The sequence below is a fragment of the Oncorhynchus nerka genome, linkage group LG17 (assembly GCF_034236695.1).
Source record: "Oncorhynchus nerka isolate Pitt River linkage group LG17, Oner_Uvic_2.0, whole genome shotgun sequence".
In the NCBI taxonomy this organism is placed as follows: Eukaryota; Metazoa; Chordata; class Actinopteri; order Salmoniformes; family Salmonidae; genus Oncorhynchus; species Oncorhynchus nerka.
The window spans coordinates 7,619,707-7,637,873 of NC_088412.1; positions in this window are offsets into that span (position 1 = coordinate 7,619,707).

Genomic DNA, 18,167 nt, shown 5'->3' on the forward strand with positions numbered 1-18,167 from the left:
CCTACTAGTGTCCCCCTATCTGGGTCGCGTTCATTCGCTCTGGGGCCGGGAGATAATTACCAGCACCACCTAGACGAGACCTGAAGGTCTGTAGTAGCCTAATAACACCTGCTGCTGCTGCTGCTGCTGGAGGAGGGAGACGGAAGGGGAGAAAGGAGGAGAGGGTGAGGGAAGGAGAGAAAGGAGGAGAGAGAAGGGTGAGGGTGAGGGAAGGAGAGAAAGGAGGAGAGAGAAGGGGGGAGGGTGAGGGAAGGAGAGAAAGTAGGAGAGAGAGAAAGGAGGGGAGGGTGAGGGAAGGAGAGAAAGGAGGAGAGGGTGAGGGAAGGAGAGAAAGTAGGAGAGAGAGAAAGGAGGAGGGTGAGGGAAGGAGAGAAAGCAGGAGAGAGAGAAAGGAGGGGAGGGTGAGGGAAGGAGAGAAAGGTGGAATGAGAGAAAGGAGGGGAGGGTGAGGGAAGGAGAGAAAGGAGGAGAGAGAGAAAGGAGGGAGGGTGAGGGAAGGAGAGAACGGAGGAGAGAGAGAAAGGAGGAGGGTGAGGGGAAGGAGAGAAAGGAGGAGAGAGAGAAAGGAGGAGGGTGAGGGAAGGAGAGAAAGGAGGAGAGAGAGAAAGGAGGGGAGGGTGAGGGAAGGAGAGAACGGAGGAGAGAGAGAAAGGAGGAGGGTGATAAGGAGGAGGGTGAGGGAAGGAGAGAAAGGAGGAGAGAGAGAAAGGAGGGGAGGGTGAGGGGAAGGAGAGAAAGGAGGAGAGAGAGAAAGGAGGAGGGTGAGGCAAGGAGAGAAAGGAGGAGAGAGAAAGGAGGGGAGGGTGAGGGAAGGAGAGAAAGGAGGAGGGGTGTTTTTTTTGTTCATTTCCTTTAGACGTTAGATAATGGTCTGGTGCGCTGTGTGACTGATAAGGCCACGATACAACTACCGGTCTATTTATTATGTGTGTGTGTGTGTGTGTGTGTGTGTGTGTGTGTTGTAATATCGAGTACAACAACAACTAGTCTACAGACTGAAGAAGCTTTTTTGGAAGGTGGAGTAGTAGACAGAAGGAGGTATTACGTCCCAGTATTAGAGTCGGAATATTCCACTACTGCTCAGCCCCGGCTGCACATGCACTGATCCGGGGCCTTTTTTCTCTCACGTGAGCGTGTGGACTTTGACTGGCAGGTTGTTAGTCTGTAATCGGGTAGCCCGGTACGGCCGCGTGCTCTCTGCTCTTGCTTTAAAATTCAACACGCGTCTCAAGGTGGAGGAGAGAGGAGGGGAGAGAGAGAGAGATGGAGAGGGAAGGAGAGAGAGATGGAGAGGGAGAGAGAGAGAGTACGGAGAGAGAGAGAGAGAGACAGAGAGAGATTGAGAGGGAGAGAGAGATAGAGAGAGAGAGAGAGATTGAGAGGGAGAGAGGGTATGGAGAGAGGGAGAGATAGAGAGAGAGAGAGAGAGAGGGAGAGAGATAGAGAGGGAGAGAGAGACAGGGAGAGACATATGGAGAGGGAGAGAGATTGAGAGGGAGAGAGAGATATGGAGAGGGAGAGAGATAGAGGAGGAGAGGGAAAGAGAGTGAGAGTTGTGTGGACCATATCGATGACTAGAAGAGAAGTGGCTGGAGGACAAACGACTTGATCATCTCTCTCTCTCTATTCAATTCAAAATGTTTTATTGTCTGTCCAGGAGGGGGGGCAAGGCCTGGTGGACCTGGAGAGCAGGGTGACAGAGGTCTGACTCAATGAGGTGCAGAGAGGATACTGAACCTACTGTCTCTCTCTCTCTCTCTCTCTCTCTCTCTCTCTCTCTCTCTCTGTCCCTCTCTCTCTCTCTCTCTCTCTCCCTCTCTCTCCCTCTCTCTCCCTCTCTCTCTCCCTCTCCATCTGTCCCTCTCCCTCTCTCTCTGTCCCTCTCTCTCTGTCCCTCTCTCTCTCTCTCTCTCTCTCTCTCTCTCTCTATGTCCCTCACTCTCTCTCTCTCCCTCTCTCTCTCTCTATGTCCCTCTCTCTCCCTCTCTCTCTCCCTCTCCCTCTGTCCCTCTCCCTCTCTCTCTCTCCCTCTCTCTCTGTCCCTCTCTCTCTCTCTCTCTCTCTCTCTGTCCTTCTCTCTCTCTCTGTCCCTCTCTCTCTCTCTATCTCTCTCTCTCTCACTCTCTCTCTCTCTCTCTCTCTCTCTCTTTCTCTGTCTGTCTCTCTGTCTCTCAATTCAATTCAAGGGGCTTTATTGGCATGGGGAACATATGTTAACATTGCCAAAGCAAGTAAAATAGATCATAAACAAAAGTTAAATAAATAATAAAAATGTACAGTAAACATTACATTCACAAAAGTTCCAAAAGAATAAAGACATTTCAAATGTCATATTATGTCTATATGCAGTGTTGTAACGATGTACAAATAGTTAAAGTACAAAAGGGAAAATGAATTAACGTAAATATAGGTTGTGTTTACAATGGTGTTTGTTCTTCACTGGTTGCCCTTTTCTCGTGGCAACAGGTCACAAATCTTGCTGCTGTGATGGCACACTGTGGTATTTCACCCAGTAGATATGGGTGTTTATCAAAATTGGATTTGTTTTTCGAATTCTTTGTGGGTCTGTGTAATCTGAGGGAAATAGGTATCTCTAATATGGTCATACATTTGGCAAGAGGTCTCACTTTCACTAACTCTCTCTCTCTCTACTGGGGAAATACATGCAGTCTGTTGTGTTGTTGTCTCTACCTTCTTGACCTTTGTGCTGTTATCTGTGCCCAATAATGGTTGTACCATGTTTTGTGCTGCTACCATGTTGTGTTGCTACCATGTTGTGTTGCTACCATGTTGTTCTTCTACCATGTTGTGCTGCTACCATGTTGTGCTGCTACCATGTTGTGCTGCTACCATGTTTTTCTGCTACCATGTTGTGCTGCTACCATGTTGTGGTGCTACCATGTTGTGTTGATACCATGTTGTGCTGCTAACATGTTGTGCTGCTACCATGTTGTGTTGCTACCATGTTGTGTTACTACCATGTTGTGTTGCTACCATGTTGTGTTGCTACCATGTTGTGTTGCTACCATGTTGTGATGCTAACATGTTGTGATGCTACCATGTTTTGATGCTACCATGTTGTGCTGCTAACATGTTGTGATGCTACCATGTTGTGATGCGCTACCATGTTGTGATGCTACCATGTTGTGATGCTACCATGTTGTGCTGCTATCATGTTGTGCTCTACCATGTTGTGCTGCTACCATGTTGTGCTGCTACCATGTTGTGTCATTGCCGTGTTGCTACCATGTTGTGTTGCTACCATGTTGTTGCTGCTACCATGTTGTGCTGCTACCATGTTGTTGCTGCTACCATGTTGTGCTTCTGCAATGTTGTTGCTGCTACCATGTTGTGCTGCTAACATGTTGTTGTGCTACCATGTTGTGATGCTACCATGTTGTGATGCTACCATGTTGTGTTCCTACCATGTTGTTGCTGCTACCATATTGTGCTGCTACCATGTTGTGATGCTACCATGTTGTGATGCTACCACGTTGTGATGCTAAAATGTGGTGATGCTACCATGTTGTGCTGCTACCATGTTGTGATGCTACCATGTTGTGATGCTACCATGTTGTTTGTCACGATCATCGTAAGAAGTGGACCAAAATGCAGCGTGGTACGTGTTCATGATGATATTTTAATTAAAGATAGCACTGAACACTGAATACAAAACAATCGTGAAGCTAATATAAGAACTGTGTTGACACAAGCAACTAACATAGACAGTCACCCACAACCCACAATGACAAAACAGGCTACCTAAATATGGTTCCCAATCGGAGACAACGACTAACACCTGCCACTGATTGAGAACCATATCAGGCCCAAACACAGAAACAGACAAACAAGACATCCAACATAGAATGCCCACTCAGATCACACCCTGACCAAACAAAACATAGAACATACAAAGCAAACTATGGTCAGGGTGTGACATTGTTGTCATGTTGTATTGCTACCATGCTGTGTTGTCATGTGTTGCTGCCTTGCTATGTTTTGTTGACTTTAGGTCTCTCTTTATGTAGTGTTGTGTTGTCTCTCTTGTTGTGATGTATGTCTTGTCCTATATTTATAAATATTTTTTTAGATGTTATATTTATATTTTATTTTTTTATTATTATTATAGATTTTTTTTATCCCAGGACCCGTCCCCACAGGAGGCCTTTTGCCTGTTGGTCATTGTGAATAAGAATTTGTTCTTAACTTACTCGCCTAGTTAAATAAAGGTTACCTACAATACATCCCGAATAGCAAACCATTCCCTGTATAGCAGTATGGACGCTGGTCAAATGTAAGCAAAAGGGTACCATTTGGGATGCAGGCCTGTCTGCCCGTTTGAAAATTGAATATAGAAATATAGAAATACTTTTTCCAAGGTTTGGCAGCTGTCCAGGATGGCATTGAATTGGCAGATATATTGAATTATGTTTTATAGGTTATATAACTGGAGATGAGAAATTATTAGTTTTTCAGGGTTGTGAAGCAGTTGGGATAACACAATTGAATTATCTCTTGGCAAACACCTTCACACAAACGTGTGAGAAAAAACTAAAACATTTCTGACAAATATTATTAAACCTTGGAGAAGTGGGAGAACATCAGAAATACAATCCCTGACAAAGCTACGGCTATTCGCCCCCACAGTGACATGCAGTTTGTGTCAGTATTTCAGTCAACAAGGTATCTATTGGTATCAGTATTTCAGTCAACAAGGTATCTATTGGTATCAGTATTTCAGTCAACAAGGTATCTATTGGTATCAGTATTTCAGTCATCAAGGTATCTATTGGTATCAGTATTTCAGTCAACAAGGTATCTATTGGTATCATTATTTCAGTCAACAAGGTATCTATTTTATTCCGTATTTCAGTCAACAAGGTATCTATTGGTATCATTATTTTAGTCAACAAGGTATCTATTTTCATCAGTATTTCAGTCAACAAGGTATCTATTTTATTCCGTATTTCAGTCAACAAGGTATCTATTGGTATCATTATTTTAGTCAACAAGGTATCTATTTTCATCAGTATTTCAGTCAACAAGGTATCTATTGGTATCATTATTTCAGTCAACAAGGTATCTACTGGCATCAGTATTTCAGTCAACAAGGTATCTATTGGCATCAGTATTTCAGTCAACAAGGTATCTATTTTCATCAGTATTGCAGTCAACAAGGTATCTATTGGTATCAGTATTTCAGTCAACAAGGTATCTATTTTCATCAGTATTTCCGTCAACAAGGTATCTATTGGTATCAGTATTTCAGTCAACAAGGTATCTATTTTCATCAGTATTTCCGTCAACAAGGTATCTATTGGTATCAGTATTTCAGTCAACAAGGTAACTATTTTCATCAGTATTTCAGTCAACAAGGTATCTATTGGTATCATTATTTTAGTCAACAAGGTATCTATTTTCATCAGTATTTCAGTCAACAAGGTATCTATTGGTATAATTATTTCAGTAAATAAGGTTTCTATTTTCATCAGTATTTCAGTCAACAAGGTATCTATTTTCATCAGTATTTCAGTCAACAAGGTATCTATTATCATCAGTATTTCAGTCAACAAGGTATCTATTATCATCAGTATTTCAGTCAACAAGTTATCTATTGGTATCAGTATTTCAGTCAACAAGGTATCTATTTGTATCAGTATTTCAGTCAACAAGGTATCTATTGGCATCAGTATTTCAGTCAACAAGGTATCTATTTTCATCAGTATTTCAGTCAACAAGGTATCTATTTTCATCAGTATTGCAGTCAACAAGGTATCTATTGGTATCAGTATTTCAGTCAACAAGGTATCTATTTTCATCAGTATTTCCGTCAACAAGGTATCTATTGGTATCAGTATTTCAGTCAACAAGGTATCTATTTTCATCAGTATTTCCGTCAACAAGGTATCTATTGGTATCAGTATTTCAGTCAACAAGGTAACTATTTTCATCAGTATTTCAGTCAACAAGGTATCTATTGGTATAATTATTTCAGTAAATAAGGTTTCTATTTTCATCAGTATTTCAGTCAACAAGGTATCTATTTTCATCAGTATTTCAGTCAACAAGGTATCTATTATCATCAGTATTTCAGTCAACAAGGTATCTATTATCATCAGTATTTCAGTCAACAAGTTATCTATTGGTATCAGTATTTCAGTCAACAAGGTATCTATTTGTATCAGTATTTCAGTCAACAAGGTATCTATTGGCATCAGTATTTCAGTCAACAAGGTATCTATTTTCATCAGTATTTCAGTCAACAAGGTATCTATTTGTATCAGTATTTCAGTCAACAAGGTATCTATTGGCATCAGTATTTCAGTCAACAAGGTATCTATTTTCATCAGTATTTCAGTCAACAAGGTATCTATTGGCATCAGTATTTCAGTCAACAAGGTATCTATTTGTATCAGTATTTCAGTCAACAAGGTATCTATTGGCATCAGTATTTCAGTCAACAAGGTATCTATTTTCATCAGTATTTCAGTCAACAAGGTATCTATTTTCATCAGTATTTCAGTCAACAAGGTATCTATTGGTATCAGTATTTCAGTCAACAAGGCATCTATTTTCATCAGTTTTTCAGTCAACAAGGTATCTATTGGTATCAGTATTTCAGTCATCAAGGTATCTATTGGTATAATTATTTCAGTCAACAAGGTATCTATTTTCATCAGTATTTCCGTCAACAAGGTATCTATTTGTATCAGTATTTCAGTCAACAAGGTATCTATTTGTATCAGTATTTCAGTCAACAAGGTATCTATTTCCATCAGTATTTCAGTCAACAAGGTATCTATTTTCATCAGTATTTCAGTCAACAAGGTATCTATTGGTATCAGTATTTCAGTAAATAAGGTTTCTATTTTCATCAGTATTTTAGTCAACAAGGTATCTATTTTCATCAGTATTTCAGTCAACAAGGTATCTATTTTCATCAGTATTTCAGTCAACAAGGTATCTATTGGTATCAGTATTTCAGTCAACAAGGTATCTATTGGTATCAGTATTTCAGTCAACAAGGTATCTATTTTCATCAGTATTTCAGTCAACAAGGTATCTATTTTCATCATTATTTCAGTCAACAAGGTATCTATTGGTATCAGTATTTCAGTCAACAAGGTATCTATTGGTATCAGTATTTCAGTCAACAAGGTATCTATTGGTGTCAGTATTTCAGTCAACAAAAATCCCCTGTCCTCTTGGCCCTAACCCTTGCCTGTCCTCTTGGCCCTAACCCTTACCTGTCCTCTTGGCCCTAACCCTTGCCTGTCCTCTTGGCCCTAACCCTTGCCTGTCCTCTTGGCCCTAACCCTTGCCTGTCTTCTTGGCCCTAACCCTTACCTGTCCTCTTGGCCCTAACCCTTTCCTGTCCTCTTGGCCCTAACCCTTGCCTGTCCTCTTGGCCCTAACCCTTGCCTGTCCTCTTGGCCCTAACCCTTGCCTGTCCCCTTGGCCCTAACCCTTGCCTGTCCTCTTGGCCCTAACCCTTGCCTGTCCTCTTGGCCCTAACCCTTGCCTGTCTTCTTGGCCCTAACCCTTACCTGTCCTCTTGGCCCTAACCCTTTCCTGTCCTCTTGGCCCTAACCCTTGCCTGTCCTCTTGGCCCTAACCCTTGCCTGTCCTCTTGGCCCTAACCCTTGCCTGTCCCCTTGGCCCTAACCCTTGCCTGTCCTCTTGGCCCTAACCCTTGCCTGTCCTCTTGGCCCTAACCCTTGCCTGTCCTCTTTGCCCTAACCCTTGCCTGTCCTCTTGGCCCTAACCCTTGCCTGTCCTCTTGGCCCTAACCCTTGCCTGTCCTCTTGGCCCTAACCCTTGCCTGTCCTCTTGGCCCTAACCCTTGCCTGTCCTCTTGGCCCTAACCCTTGCCTGCCCTCTTGCATATTGTCTGGTTAGGCATCAGCAGTGTGGTGATGGCTCGTCCTGACTTCCTCCAAATTGTTTGACCTTATAGATCTGCAAACATTAATGGGCCAATGGGGAAGATAGGGGTTAAATATCACCTGGCAGAGTTTGGCGGTACACCATATTGCTTTGGTCCACCTAACATATCATCAAAACACACCTTCATATTGTATAGCTACAGTCCATACCTGTTGACTCCTTCATTCCAGGGCTACATTCCATACCTGTTGACTCCTTCATTCTATAGCTACAGTCCATACCTGTTGACTCCTTCATTCTATAGCTACAGTACATATATGTTGACTCCTTCATTCTATAGCTACAGTCCATACCTGTTGACTCCTTCATTCTATAGCTACAGTCCATACCTGTTGACTCCTTCATTCTATAGCTACAGTCCATACCTGTTGACTCCTTCATTCTATAGCTACAGTCCATACCTGTTGACTCCTTCATTCTATAGCTACAGTCCATACCTGTTGACTCCTTCATTCTATAGCTACAGTCCATACCTGTTGACTCCTTCATTCTATAGCTACAGTCCATACCTGTTGACTCCTTCATTCTATAGCTACAGTCCATACCTGTTGACTCCTTCATTCTATAGCTACAGTCCATACCTGTTGACTCCTTCATTCTATAGCTACAGTCCATACCTGTTGACTCCTTCATTCTATAGCTACAGTCCATACCTGTTGACTCCTTCATTCTATAGCTACAGTCCATACCTGTTGACTCCTTCATTCTATAGCTACAGTCCATACCTGTTGACTCCTTCATTCTATAGCTACAGTACATACATGTTGACTCCTTCATTCTATAGCTACAGTCCATACCTGTTGACTCCTTCATTCTATAGCTACAGTCCATACCTGTTGACTCCTTCATTCCAGGGCTACATTCCATACCTGTTGACTCCTTCATTCTATAGCTACAGTCCATACCTGTTGACTCCTTCATTCTATAGCTACAGTCCATACCGGTTGACTCCTTCATTCTATAGCTACAGTCCATACCTGTTGACTCCTTCATTCTATAGCTACAGTCCATACCTGTTGACTCCTTCATTCCAGGGCTACATTCCATACCTGTTGACTCCTTCATTCTATAGCTACAGTCCATACCTGTTGACTCCTTCATTCTATAGCTACAGTCCATACCTGTTGACTCCTTCATTCCAGGGCTACATTCCATACCTGTTGACTCCTTCATTCTATAGCTACAGTCCATACCTGTTGACTCCTTCATTCTATAGCTACAGTCCATACCTGTTGACTCCTTCATTCTATAGCTACAGTCCATACCTGTTGACTCCTTCAATCTATAGCTACAGTCCATACCTGTTGACTCCTTCATTCTATAGCTACAGTCCATACCTGTTGACTCCTTCATTCTATAGCTACAGTCCATACCTGTTGACTCCTTCATTCTATAGCTACAGTCCATACCTGTTGACTCCTTCATTCTATAGCTACAGTACATACATGTTGACTCCTTCATTCTATAGCTACAGTCCATACCTGTTGACTCCTTCATTCTATAGCTACAGTCCATACCTGTTGACTCCTTCATTCTATAGCTACAGTACATACCTGTTGACTCCTTCATTCTATAGCTACAGTCCATACCTGTTGACTCCTTCATTCTATAGCTACAGTCCATACCTGTTGACTCCTTCATTCTATAGCTACAGTCCATACCTGTTGACTCCTTCATTCTATAGCTACAGTCCATACCTGTTGACTCCTTCATTCTATAGCTACAGTCCATACCTGTTGACTCCTTCATTCCAGGGCTACAATTCCATACCTGTTGACTCCTTCATTCTATAGCTACAGTCCATACCTGTTGACTCCTTCATTCTATAGCTACAGTCCATACCTGTTGACTCCTTCATTCTATAGCTACAGTCCATACCTGTTGACTCCTTCATTCTATAGCTACAGTCCATACCTGTTGACTCCTTCATTCTATAGCTACAGTCCATACCTTTTGACTCCTTCATTCTATAGCTACAGTCCATACCTGTTGACTCCTTCATTCTATAGCTACAGTCCATACCTGTTTACTCCTTCATTCTATAGCCACAGTCCATACCTGTTGACTCCTTCATTCTATAGCTACAGTCCATACCTGTTGACTCCTTCATTCTATAGCTACAGTCCATACCTGTTGACTCCTTCATTCCAGGGCTACATTCCATACCTGTTGACTCCTTCATTCTATAGCTACAGTCCATACCTGTTGACTCCTTCATTCTATAGCTACAGTCCATACCTGTTGACTCCTTCATTCTATAGCTACAGTCCATACCTGTTGACTCCTTCATTCTATAGCTACAGTCCATACCTGTTGACTCCTTCATTCTATAGCTACAGTCCATACCTGTTGACTCCTTCATTCTATAGCTACAGTCCATACCTGTTGACTCCTTCATTCTATAGCTACAGTCCATACCTGTTGACTCCTTCATTCTATAGCTACAGTCCATACCTGTTGACTCCTTCATTCTATAGCTACAGTACATACATGTTGACTCCTTCATTCTATAGCTACAGTACATACATGTTGACTCCTTCATTCTATAGCTACAGTCCATACCTGTTGACTCCTTCATTCCAGGGCTACATTCCATACCTGTTGACTCCTTCATTCCACGGCCCTCACCTAATAATTTTGCACGCCCAATTTTTCAGTTTTTGATTTGTTAAAAAAGTTTGAAATATCCAATAAATGTCGTTCCACTTCATGATTGTGTCCCACTTGTTGATTCTTCACAAAAAATACAGTTTTATATCTTTATGTTTGAAGCCTGAAATGTGGCAAAAGGTCGCAAAGTTCAAGGGGGCCGAATACTTTCGCAAGGCACTGTAACCTTGGTCAAAAGTAGTGCACTAGATAATATGGTGCCATTTGACATATTATCTTGGTCAAAAGTAGTGCACTAGATAATAGGGTGCCATTTGAGATATAACCTTGGTCAAAAGGAGTGCACTAGGGAATAGGGTGCCATTTGAGATATAACCTTGGTCAAAAGTAGTGCACTAGATAATAGGGTGCCATTTCAAATCAAATCAAATCAAATTGTATTTGTCACATACACATGGTTAGCAGATGTTAATGCGAGTGTAGCGAAATGCTTGTGCTTCTAGTTCCGACAATGCAGTAATAACCAACAAGTAATCTAACTAACAATTCCAAAACTACTGTCTTATACACAGTGTAAGGGGATAAAGAATATGTACATAAAGATATATGAATGAGTGATGGTACAGAGCAGCATAGGCAAGATAGAGTAGATGGTATTGAGTACAGTATATACATATGAGATGAGTATGTAAACAAAGTGGCATAGTTAAAGTGGCTAGTGATACATGTATTACATAAGGATGCAGTAGATGATATAGAGTACAGTATATACATATACATATGAGATGAATAATGTAGGGTATGTAAACATTAAATTAGGTAGCATTGTTTAAAGTGGCTAGTGATATATTTTACATCATTTCCCATCAATTCCCATTATTATAGTAGCTGGAGTTGAGTCAGTGTGTTGTCAGCAGCCACTCAATGTTAGTGGTGGCTGTTTAACAGTCTGATGGCCTTGAGACAGAAGCTGTTTTTCAGTCTCTCGGTCCCAGCTTTGATGCACCTGTACTGACCTCGCCTTCTGGATGATAGCGGGTTGAACAGGCAGTGGCTCGGGTGGTTGTTGTCCTTGATGATCTTTATGGCCTTCCTGTAACATCGGGTGGTGTAGGTGTTCTGGAGGGCAGGTAGTTTGCCCCCGGTGATGCGTTGTGCAGACCTCACTACTCTCTGGAGAGCCTTACGGTTGTGGGCGGAGCAGTTGCCGTACCAGGCGGTGATACAGCCCGCCAGGATGCTCTCGATTGTGCATCTGTAGAAGTTTGTGAGTGCTTTTGGTGACAAGCCGAATTTCTTCAGCCTCCTGAGGTTGAAGAGGCGCTGCTGCGCCTTCTTCACGATGCTGTCTGTGTGAGTGGACCAATTCAGTTTGTCTGTGATGTGTATGCCGAGGAACTTAAAACTTACTACCCTCTCCACTACTGTTCCATCGATGTGGATAGGGGGGTGTTCCCTCTGCTGTTTCCTGAAGTCCACAATCATCTCCTTAGTTTTGTTGACGTTGATTGTGAGGTTATTTTCCTGACACCACACTCCGAGGGCCCTCACCTCCTCCCTGTAGGCCGTCTCGTCGTTGTTGGTAATCAAGCCTACCACTGTTGTGTCGTCCGCAAACTTGATGATTGAGTTGGAGGCGTGCGTGGCCACACAGTCGTGGGTGAACAGGGAGTACAGGAGAGGGCTCAGAACGCACCCTTGTGGGGCCCCAGTGTTGAGGATCAGCGGGGTGGAGATGTTGTTGCCTACCCTCACCACCTGGGGGCGGCCCGTCAGGAAGTCCAGTACCCAGTTGCACAGGGCGGGGTTGAGACCCAGGGTCTCGAGCTTGATGACGAGCTTGGAGGGTACTATGGTGTTGAATGCCGAGCTGTAGTCGATGAACAGCATTCTCACATAGGTATTCCTCTTGTCCAGATGGGTTAGGGCAGTGTGCAGTGTGGTTGAGATTGCATCGTCTGTGGACCTATTTGGGCGGTAAGCAAATTGGAGTGGGTCTAGGGTGTCATGTAGGGAGGAGGTGATATGGTCCTTGACTAGTCTCTCAAAGCACTTCATGATGACGGAAGTGAGTGCTACGGGGCGGTAGTCGTTTAGCTCAGTTACCTTAGCTTTCTTGGGAACAGGAACAATGGTGGCCCTCTTGAAGCATGTGGGAACAGCAGACTGGTATAGGGATTGATTGAATATGTCCGTAAACACACCGGCCAGCTGGTCTGCGCATGCTCTGAGGGCGCGGCTGGGGATGCCGTCTGGGCCTGCAGCCTTGCGAGGGTTAACACGTTTAAATGTTTTACTCACCTCGGCTGCAGTGAAGGAGAGTCCGCATGTTTTCGTTGCAGGCCGTGTCAGTGGCACTGTATTGTCCTCAAAGCGGGCAAAAAAGTTATTTAGTCTGCCTGGGAGCAAGACATCCTGGTCTGTGACTGGGCTGGTTTTCTTCTTGTAGTCTGTGATTGACTGTAGACCCTGCCACATACCTCTTGTGTCTGAGCCGTTGAATTGAGATTCGACTTTGTCTCTATACTGACGCTTAGCTTGTTTGATAGCCTTGCGGAGGGAATAGCTGCACTGTTTGTATTCGGTCATGTTACCAGTCACCTTGCCCTGATTAAAAGCAGTGGTTCGCGCTTTCAGTTTCACGCGAATGCTGCCATCAATCCACGGTTTCTGGTTAAGGAATGTTTTAATCGTTGCTATGGGAACGACATCTTCAACGCACGTTCTAATGAACTCGCACACCGAATCAGCGTATTCGTCAATGTTGTTATCTGACGCAATACGAAACATATCCCAGTCCACGTGATGGAAGCAGTCTTGGAGTGTGGAATCCGCTTGGTCGGACCAGCGTTGGACAGACCTCAGCGTGGGAGCTTCTTGTTTTAGTTTCTGTCTGTAGGCAGGGATCAGCAAAATGGAGTCGTGGTCAGCTTTTCCAAAAGGAGGACGGGGCAGGGCCTTATATGCCTCGCGGAAGTTAGAATAACAATGATCCAGGGTTTTTCCAGCCCTGGTTGCGCAATCGATATGCTGATACAATTTAGGGAGTCTTGTTTTCAGATTAGCCTTGTTAAAATCCCCAGCTACAATGAATGCAGCCTCAGGATGTATGGATTCCAGTTTGCAAAGAGTCAAATAAAGTTCGTTCAGAGCCATCGATGTGTCTGCTTGGGGGGGAATATATACGGCTGTGATTATAATCGAAGAGAATTCTCTTGGTAGATAATGCGGTCGACATTTGATTGTGAGGAATTCTAAATCAGGTGATCACACCACGTCTCATTAGCCATAAGGCATACGCCCCCACTCCTCTTCTTAACAGAAAGATGTTTGTTTCTGTCGGCGCGATGCGTGGAGAAACCCGCTGGCTGCACCGCCTCCGATAGCGTCTCTCCAGTGAGCCATGTTTCCGTGAAGCAAAGAACGTTACAGTCTCGGATGTCCCTCTGGAATGCTACCCTTGCTCGGATTTCATCAACCTTGTTGTCAAGAGACTGGACATTGGCGAGAAGAATGCTAGGGAGTGGTGCACGATGTGCCCGTCTCCGGAGTCTGACCAGAAGACCGCTATGTTTCCCTCTTTTACGAAGTCGTTTTTTTGGGTCGCCGGATGGGATCCATTCCGTTGTCCTGGTTGAAAGGCAGAACACAGGATCCACTTTGCGAAAATCATATTCTTGGTCGTACTGATGGTGAGTTGACGCTGATCTTATATTCAGTAGTTCTTTTCGACTGTATGTAATATAACCTAAGATGACCTGGGGTACTAATGTAAGAAATAACACGTAAAAAACAAAAAACTGCATAGTTTCCTAGGAACGCGAAGCGAGGCGGCCATCTCTGTCGGCGCCGGAAGTCAAAAGATATAACCTTGGTCAAAAGTAGTGCACTAGATAATAGGGTGCCATTTGAGATATAACCTTGGTCAAAAGTAGTGCACTAGATAATAGGGTGCCATTTGAGATATAACCTTGGTCAAAAGTAGTGCACTAGATAATAGGGTGCCATTTGAGATATAACCTTGGTCAAAAGTAGTGCACTAGAAAATAGGGTGCCATTTGAGATATAACCTTGGTCAAAAGTAGTGCACTAGATAATAGGGTGCCATTTGAGATATAACCTTGGTCAAAAGTAGTGCACTAGGGAATAGAGTGACACAGCCCACAGTGATCCCTACTGACCAGAGCAGAGAGCACAAGCACAGGGTGAAAAACCGTCTTTATGGATTTCAAACCAAACATTTAATATTTCACAGTAATGGCATTTGTCTCCCTTTTTTCCCAGGCAGAGTTATGATGATTCTTGGTATAAACCGATACATCCCTGAACCTGCTGAAGGAATGAAAAGGATCCCGGGTTGGGAAGGCTGTTTAGGATCTGTGATATGGTGTGAAGAGTAGCGTGGGAGGGTTCATCACCTCTCTGTTATTGTTGCCCTGCCGGGGGAAATTGATGATGTCCTGCTCTTCATGGTTAATTCACTCATTTAGAATTGGAAATGATTTGTGGGATTGTTGCTGCTGTTGCTGCTGAGGCGTGGGTCTAATGTCCATGTCTGTTTGGAAGATGAATTGAGAGAGGGGAGGGGGGGGGTTGCGAAAGATGGCAAAGCTATGAATATGAGCTTTTTATTCAATCAGTGTACATGTCTGTGGATACAGAGCTTCTATCTGGGGGATTACTATAGATGTCTAAAGATGTCTTACTAATGCCCTGGGACCTAATAACGATTTATAGAGAAAGCCTTTACATACTGTATCAGCTTCTCTGGTCCAGAGCCATATATATAGAGAGTTGGGGCGTAGGTCACTCCAGAACCATATATTTAGAGATTTAGGCTATAGGTCACTCCAGACCGTATATTTAGAGAGTTGGGCCATAGGTCACTCCAGACCAAATATTTAGAGAGTTAGGCTATAGGTCACTCCAGACCGTATATTTAGAGAGTTGGGCCGTAGGTCACTCCAGACCAAATATTTAGAGAGTTAGGCTATAGGTCACTCCAGAACCATATATTTAGAGAGTTGGGCCGTAGGTCACTCCAGAACCATATATTTAGAGAGTTGGGCCATTTGTCACTCCAGAACCATATATTTAGAGAGTTGGGCCGTAGGTCACTCCAGAACCATATATTTAGAGAGTTGGGCCATAGGTCACTCCAGAACCATATATTTAGAGAGTTAGGCTATAGGTCACTCCAGAACCATATATTTAGAGAGTTAGGCTATAGGTCACTCCAGACCGTATATTTAGAGAGTTGGGCCGTAGGTCACTCCAGAACCATATATTTAGAGAGTTAGGCTATAGGTCACTCCAGACCGTATATTTAGAGAGTTGGGCCGTAGGTCACTCCAGAACCATATATTTAGAGAGTTAGGCTATAGGTCACTCCAGAACCATATATTTAGAGAGTTAGGCTATAGGTCACTCCAGACCGTATATTTAGGGGTGGCAGGGTAGCCTAGTGGTTAGAGCGTTAGACTAGTAACCGAAAGGTTGCAAGTTCAAATCCCCGAGCTGACAAGGAACGAATCTGTCGTTCTGCCCCTGAACAGGCAGTTAACCCGCTGTTCCTAGGCCGTCATTGAAAATAAGAATTTGTTCTTAACTGACTTGCCTAGTAAAATAAAGGTAACATTTTTTAAAAATTAGAGAGTTGGGCCATTAGTCACTCCAGAAGCATATATTTAGAGATTTAGGCTATAGGTCACTCCAGAACCATATATTTAGAGAGTTAGGCTATAGGTCACTCCAGACAGTATATTTAGAGAGTTAGGCTATAGGTCACTCCAGACCGTATATTTAGAGAGTTAGGCTATAGGTCACTCCAGACCGTATATTTAGAGAGTTAGGGTATGGGTCACTCCAGAACGTATATTTAGAGAGTTGGGCCATAGGTCACTCCAGAACCATATATTTAGAGAGTTAGGCTATAGGTCACTCCAGACCGTATATTTAGAGAGTTAGGGTATGGGTCACTCCAGAACGTGTATTTAGAGAGTTGGGCCATAGGTCACTCCAGAACCATATATTTAGAGAGTTAGGCTATAGGTCACTCCAGACCGTATATTTAGAGAGTTAGGGTATGGGTCACTCCAGACCGTATATTTAGAGAGTTAGGCTATAGGTCACTCCAGAACGTATATTTAGAGAGTTAGGGTATGGGTCACTCCAGACCGTATATTTAGAGAGTTAGGCTATAGGTCACTCCAGAACGTATATTTAGAGAGTTAGGGTATGGGTCACTCCAGAACGTATATTTAGAGAGTTGGGGTATGGGTCACTCCAGACCGTATATTTAGAGAGTTGGGGTATGGGTCACTCCAGACCGTATATTTAGAGAGTTGGGGTATGGGTCACTCCAGACCGTATATTTAGAGAGTTGGGGTATGGGTCACTCCAGACCGTATATTTAGAGAGTTGGGGTATGGGTCACTCCAGAACGTATATTTAGAGAGTTGGGCCATTGGTCACTCCAGAACCATATATTTAGAGAGTTAGGCTATAGGTCACTCCAGACCGTATATTTAGAGAGTTAGGGTATGGGTCACTCCAGAACGTGTATTTAGAGAGTTAGGCCATTGGTCACTCCAGACCGTATATTTAGAGAGTTAGGCCATTGGTCACTCCAGACCGTATATTTAGAGAGTTAGGCCATTGGTCACTCCAGAACGTATATTTAGAGAGTTGGGCCATTGGTCACTCCAGAACCATATATTTAGAGAGTTAGGCTATAGGTCACTCCAGACCGTATATTTAGAGAGTTAGGCTATAGGTCACTCCAGACCGTATATTTAGAGAGTTAGGGTATGGGTCACTCCAGACCGTATATTTAGAGAGTTAGGGTATGGGTCACTCCAGAGCCATATATTTAGAGAGTTGGGGTATGGGTCACTCCAGACAGTATATTTAGAGAGTTAGGGTATGGGTCACTCCAGAACGTATGTTTAGAGAGTTAGGACAACTTTTAAAATGTTGAATAATGCAGAAATCTCATTGCTCAAACTCTCCAAAGGGTAATGCCATCTTGCAACCTTGGGACGTACAAACCCTAAACCTTTTGCATTTAACTTCAACAGTGTGATGTCAGATTTGGGAAGTCCCACAGATCCCGTTTAGACTTTAATGCTCTTTAAATACATGACCAAATATATATTTTTTTATAACCAAACCAAGATAGACCACAGCCTGTTGTTTCCAATGGGAACAAACGAGTCGTAGTGGGCAGAGCCAATCACCAACTAGCAGTATCCTATTGGCCCATTCCTGGGTGGCAGGGTTGCCTAGTGGTTAGAGCGTTGGACTAGTAACCGGAAGGTTGCAAGTTCAATCCCCCGAGCTGACAAGGTACAAATCTGTCGTTCTGCCCCTGAACAGGCAGTTAACGCCAAGCCAGATGCTTCACATTGCTTCCTCTCATTACCATATCTGGTTGTGAGTGGAAACGCCAAGCCGGATGCTTCACATTCATACGTCCGATTAAATATCTATCTCATTGTTGTGTCGGTGACATTACTCTGGGTCAGTCTACTTGACGACCACGCTGTCATTTACAGCCCCAGTTTATGTCTCCAGTCCTTAATCAATCAGAGAGACAAACGGTTAAACAC